The sequence below is a fragment of the Oncorhynchus mykiss genome, chromosome 7, assembly GCF_013265735.2.
Source record: "Oncorhynchus mykiss isolate Arlee chromosome 7, USDA_OmykA_1.1, whole genome shotgun sequence".
NCBI classification, from domain to species: Eukaryota; Metazoa; Chordata; class Actinopteri; order Salmoniformes; family Salmonidae; genus Oncorhynchus; species Oncorhynchus mykiss.
In genome coordinates this window covers 89,822,811-89,828,810 of record NC_048571.1, presented here as the reverse complement: position 1 = coordinate 89,828,810, position 6,000 = coordinate 89,822,811, and the positions used below count along the sequence as shown (strand labels likewise).

General features: G+C 46.8%; 1 protein-coding gene across 1 annotated transcript in view; it reads left to right on the top strand.

Moving 5' to 3' along the window:
• Positions 1-1,516: 1,516 nt before the first annotated feature.
• The window catches only part of LOC110528697 (fibulin-2), a 127,683-nt gene continuing 123,199 nt past the window's right edge, over positions 1,517-6,000 (top strand). Inside the window, exon 1 of the mRNA XM_036984360.1 lies at positions 1,517-1,647. The gene's annotated coding sequence lies outside the window, so the exon portion shown is untranslated. The remainder of the gene's footprint in view (positions 1,648-6,000) is intronic.

Here is a 6,000-nt window from a genome sequence, read left to right as displayed (position 1 = left end):
TGGGCAGGGTGTTGTGAGCAGGGTGGTGTGAGCAGGGTGGTCTGGGCAGGGTGGTGTGGGCAGGGTGGTGTGAGCAGGGTGGTCAGGGCAGGGTGGTGTTAGCAGGGTGGTGTGAGCAGGGTGGTCTGGGCAGGGTGGTGTGAGCAGGGTGGTCTGGGCAGGGTGGTGTGGGCAGGGTGGTGTGAGCAGGGTGGTCTGGGCAGGGTGGTGTGGGCAGGGTGGTCTGGGCAGGGTGGTGTGAGCAGGGTGGTCTGGGCAGGGTGGTCTGGACAGGGTAGGGTGGTCTGGGCAGGGTGGTGTGGGCAGGGTGTCGTGAGCAGGGTGGTGTGGGCAGGGTGGTCTGGGCAGGGTGGTGTGGGCAGGGTGTTGTGAGCAGGGTGATCTGGGCAGGGTGGTGTGAGCAGGGTGGTCTGGGCAGGGTGGTGTGGGCAGGGTGGTGTGAGCAGGGTGGTGTGGGCAGGGTGGTCTGGGCAGGGTGGTGTGAGCAGGGTGGTCTGGGCAGGGTGGTGTGGGCAGGGTGGTGTGAGCAGGGTGGTCTGGGCAGGGTGGTGTCAGCAGGTGGGTCTGGGCAGGGTGGTCTGGGCAGGGTGGTGTGAGCAGGGTGGTCTGGGCAGGGTGGTGTGGGCAGGGTTGTCTGGGCAGGGTGGTGTGGGCAGGGTGTTGTGAGCAGGGTGGTCTGGGCAGGGTGGTGTGAGCAGGGTGGTCTGGGCAGGGTGGTGTGGGCAGGGTGTTGTGAGCAGGGTGGTCTGGGCAGGGTGGTGTGGGCAGGGTGGTCTGGGCAGGGTGGTGTGGGCAGGGTGGTGTGAGCAGGGTGGTCTGGGCAGGGTGGTGTGAGCAGGGTGGTCAGGGCAGGGTGGTGTTAGCAGGGTGGTGTGAGCAGGGTGGTCTGGGCAGGGTGGTGTGAGCAGGGTTGTCTGGCCAGGGTGGTAGGAGCAGGTTGTGTTGTTGTCATGTGTTGTTGCTACCATGTTGTGTCCTTGTCAAGCTGTGTTGTTGTGATGTTCTCATGTTGCCTTGGGGTCATGTTGTGGTGTAGTTGTGCTACCATCTTGTGTTTTTGTAATGTTGTGCTGCTACCATGTTGTGGTGTTGTCAAAAAACTAAATATGTATATGTTAGCAAAGGCCTGATGGTTCTCCAGTCTTTGATCAAGTGTACTATAGCGTCCTTCATTACTGTAACAGCATTATAGATTATTGTTTATTTATCCAGATTTGAAATTAATTCCAGTGTTCTTTTTGTATCGTTTTTCAGAATATCACATTGTGGAATACTCATTGTTACCCCGAACGCCAGTTTGTTACAACACAAAACATATTTTATTTATTTAAACAGGGATATGCCATTTATTTTATTTGATAAAAAATTATTAAAGACATTACAATAGGCTTTCGATAAAAGCGGGACGGGCCGTTGTTTAGGTTTGCCTGTGAATAGGACAGTCAATGGAGAGGTAGAGGGTATGCCTGTGAGGACTCAAAGGTTTGTACCTCCCCCTTCAATGAATAAAGTAGCAGAGGTCCAGCCAGAGATAATTAGTCAGAGAGCAGCGGTGTTCGGGCGGTATGTACTGTACTAACCAGAGCTTTTCTGCAGCCTAGTTTCTTCCATCCCATGGATTGAATCATCCCTTGCGTGGAGGCCAAGGTAATGCTTTAACAGTTTAACCGTTATTTTTAAAGGATTGTGAAAAGTCTGACGCGCTTTTGTGAACATTTGTTGCACTTTCAAATGTCATGGTTTGTGTGTCATAAACTGCGCCTGTCACAGAAATGCATCAACAGTTGAATTGACCTGCTTTAGCGACTCTATGAATGAAAGTGTTTCATCGAATTAGAAAACGGCTTTGCTTAGAGCTAAACTTTTGATTTCTGAATTCAAATAAGGCGAATTACTTTTCCAGCCCGACAGGTCGTTGGCAGCCATGTATAGGTATTTCATCTACGGAGAACAATTACTTTATGAAACTTTATGAAACTGTACAATAGATTAAGACAAAATCAATGCTGTGAAAGCTGTTGCACAACAACAATAGGTTACAATGCGGACTACTGTGTAGCGTTGTTGCAAAATATGAAACTGATTGCCAACAATTAATATCAAAGAGCTTTGACCAGGATATGAATTGTTGGTTATGATGTATTTTAGGCCATAAGAGGTGCGCAGGTCAGCTGTTTGTTTCTGCACGCAATTGCTAGTAACCCATCAGCAACCGTCCGACTTTATGTGATAAAGTGGAACTCTGAGGCCCGCACCCGAGTCTATCCCGCTAATATAGAAAATGTGCTCTAGGCTACAGTCAGATGACAGAACGATTTTTTTGACGGGGTGCAGTTTTTTTTTGTCTGATTTAGATGTTTCTGCCTCTAATTTCCGACATTTTGGCGGGCAATTTGTTGCTCAACTTGTCTGTAATTAGATACATTCAGCTTCTCTTCTGTAATTATACACTGAACAAAAATATAAATGCAACATGTAAAGTGTTGGTCACATGTTTCATGAGCTGAAATAAAAGATCCCAGAAATGTTCCATACCCACAAAAAGCTTTTTTCTCTCAAATGTTGTCAACATATTTGTTTACATCCCAGTTAGTGATAATTTCTCCTTTGCCAAGACAATCCATCCACCTATCAAGTGTTGCATATCAAGAAGTCTTTTGAGGGAGTGTGCAATTGGCATGCTGACTGCAGGAATGTCCACCAGAGCTGTTGCCAGAGAATTGAATGTTCATTTCTCTACCATAAGCCGCCTCCAAGGTCATTTTAGAGAATTTGGCCATGTGTCCAACTGGCCTCACAACCACAGACCACGTGTATGGTGTTGTGTGGGTGAGCGGTTTGCTGATGTCAACATTGTGAAACGAGTGCCCCGTGGTGGTGGTGGTGGGGTTATGGTATGGGGCAGGCATAAACTACAGGCAATGAACACAATTGCATTTTATCAATGGCAATTTAAATCCACATAATCCATGTTGCAAGAATCTGTACACAATTCTTAGAAGTTGAAAATATCCTATTCTTCTGTGGCTTGCATACTCACCAGACATGATTCCCGCTGAGCATGTTTGGGATGCTCTGGATCGATATGTACTACAGCTTGTTCCAGTTCCTGCCAAAATCCAGCAACTTTGCACAGTCATTGAAGTGGAGTGGGACAACATTCAACAGGCCACTGTGGTCAAATGGAAATGGTTCTAATCATTTTTCCACCATTCATTTTTCTGATAATGGATTTTTAAAAACACTTAAAGTAAGGTCTGTGTTTCATGTAGACTTACCCTGGCATGACATTTTGATAACCATGTAAATCTCTCTTGGACAAGGTGATTTTTATCAATATATTCGGCTCTATTTACTCTCCGATTCGAAAAATTTAATTAGCATCATCATTCAAAACTACAAATCCCTGCAAACTTCCATCACTAACTGACACCTTTGCAAACAGTGATTTATGAAAGCCACATTAGCAGCTAATTAGCAAAGTCACCTTGTCCTAGAGATTTAACATTTTAGATTTTTTTTTTTACCCTGTTTTCTCCACAATTTTGTAGTATTCAATTGGTAGTTACAGTCTTGTCTCATCACTGCAACTCCCCTACGGACTCGGGAGAGCCGTGCGTCCTCCGAAACACAACCCAATACTTGCAGGGATTTATGAAAGCCACATTAGCAGCTAATTAGCAAAGTTACCTTGTCCTAGAGATTTAACATTTTAGAATTTTTTACCCTGCCCATTCAACCAGGAAGCCAGCCGCACCAATGTGTTGGAGGAAATACCGTATACCTGGCAACGTGCACTGCGCCTGGCCAGCCACAGGAGTCGCTAGTGCGTGATGGGACAAGGACATCCCTGCCGACCAAACCCTCCCCTAACCCAGACGACGCTGGGCCAATTGTGTGCCGCCCTATGGGTCTCCCTGTCGTGGCCGGCTGCGACAGACCCTGGACTTGAACCCTGAATCTCTAGTGGCACAGCTAGCTCTGCGAAACAGTGCCTTAGACCACTGCGCCACTCGGGAGGCCCTTTCTAGAGAGATTTATATGGTCATCAAAACGTCAGGGTAAGCCGACATGAAACAGCCCTTATTTTAAGTGTTCCTATGGGAGAAATGAATGGTGGAAAAACGATTAGAACCATTTACCTATTTGACTGCTAGGTTTTATGGGTATTATGACTCATACTGTGGTACTATGTCTATATAGTTAACGTCGGTAAAGTTTCCTCTGTCATCTCTGCTTCCTTCGTGGAGCAAAGACGTTTAGGGACGGGGGAGACAATGCAATGACTCTTAACTGGAAGAAGAAAAAAATTGGGCAGAATTTCCAAATGACGTCAGTGTGACCGGTTGTAAGGAAATGGAAAGCTGTGAAAACAACCCAACATGTTTCTGATAAGATTTCAGTTCGGCTTGCATGCATATTTTATTTGGTTTTAAATACTATCAGCTTTTATGATGCTGATAAAGACAACAGCTCTACTGACACTATCTAACTGAGCAATGGCATGTTAACTTGGGAACAGGAGTAGAGAAATGTGATTTCTTTCTTTCAGCATCTGGAGAGAATGCCAATGCTCAGTTAGATAGCGTCAGTAGAGCTGATAGTTTTACCGGAAGAAGTGCTTAACTCTGCACTATATATTAAGGGGTTAAATGGAAACTGAAATCTGGACACTGACTGTAGGTCTATAACCTCTCACATAGCATCTGAACAGTAGTCTACAGTTCTCTTGATGTCCCCGTCTTGTGACTGGAATTTGTAGTACTTCACAATCATCACACATGATGTAGCCTTTTATCCTCTTAGCAATTCTTTCCCAAACGTTACTTTTCTGGCCCTCCCTTCTCTTCATTTTCAACTCTCCCTTTCACAACTTTTCTCTTATTGAATTAAACTCCGACATTGTCCTTTTTGCCTCCTGTGGATTGTTAACTTTTTCTGCCGTTCCCAAAAGCATTTTGGGATTGGCTGTTTGGCTCAGGTACAGCAAGAACCTGAAGTTCAGGCCGATGCACTAATGCCAGATTAAAATAATGACAAACCTCCATGTAGCCTATAGATATAAATTACACAATAATGATACATTTTTTTAAAGGTATTGTTTTCTCTTTATTCAACCCGCCCGCTCTTCATCCACACAATATTTAATGCCTCTATCCGCGGGGACTGCGAGTTATGAGTCAACCCATGCATCACTAGTTGGCCTATCCTGAAGACAAATGCACCATTCATCTCCAGGTCATTAACACAAAGACATTATGTGTCTAGAACCAGATAGAAGGCATGTCCCTTCCCTTGGTTCAGACTGGCTGAATCAGGTTGACATGAGGGAGTAATCAGAAATCAGAACCATATAGAAGGCATGTCCCTTCCCTTGGCTCAGACTGGCTGAATCAGGTTGACATGAGGGAGTAATCAGAAATCAGCTGGACGGGGAGGGGAAAGAAGAGATGGATGGAGGGGAGAGGAAAGAAGAGATGGATGGAGGGGAGAGGAAAGAAGAGATGGATGGAGGGGAGAGGAAAGAAGAGATGGAGGGAGGGGAGAGGAAAGAAGAGATGGAGGGAGGGGAGAGGGGAGAGGAAAGAAGAGATGGAGGGAGGGGAGGGAGGGGGAGGAAAGAAGAGATGGAGGGAGGGGAGAGGAAAGAAGAGATGGAGGGAGGGGAGAGGGGAGAGGAAAGAAGAGATGGAGGGATGGAGAGGAAAGAAGAGATGGAGGGAGGGGAGGGAGGGAGAGGAAAGAAGAGATGGAGGGAGGGGAGAGGAAAGAAGAGATGGAGGGAGGGGAGAGGGGAGAGGAAAGAAGAGATGGAGGGAGGGAGAGGAAAGAAGAGATGGAGGGAGGGGAGAGGAAAGAAGAGATGGAGGGAGGGGAGAGGAAAGAAGAGATGGAGGGAGGGGAGAGGGGAGAGGAAAGAAGAGATGGAGGGAGGGGAGGAAGGGAGAGGAAAGAAGAGATGGAGGGAGGGGAGGGAGGGAGAGGAAAGAAGAGATGGAG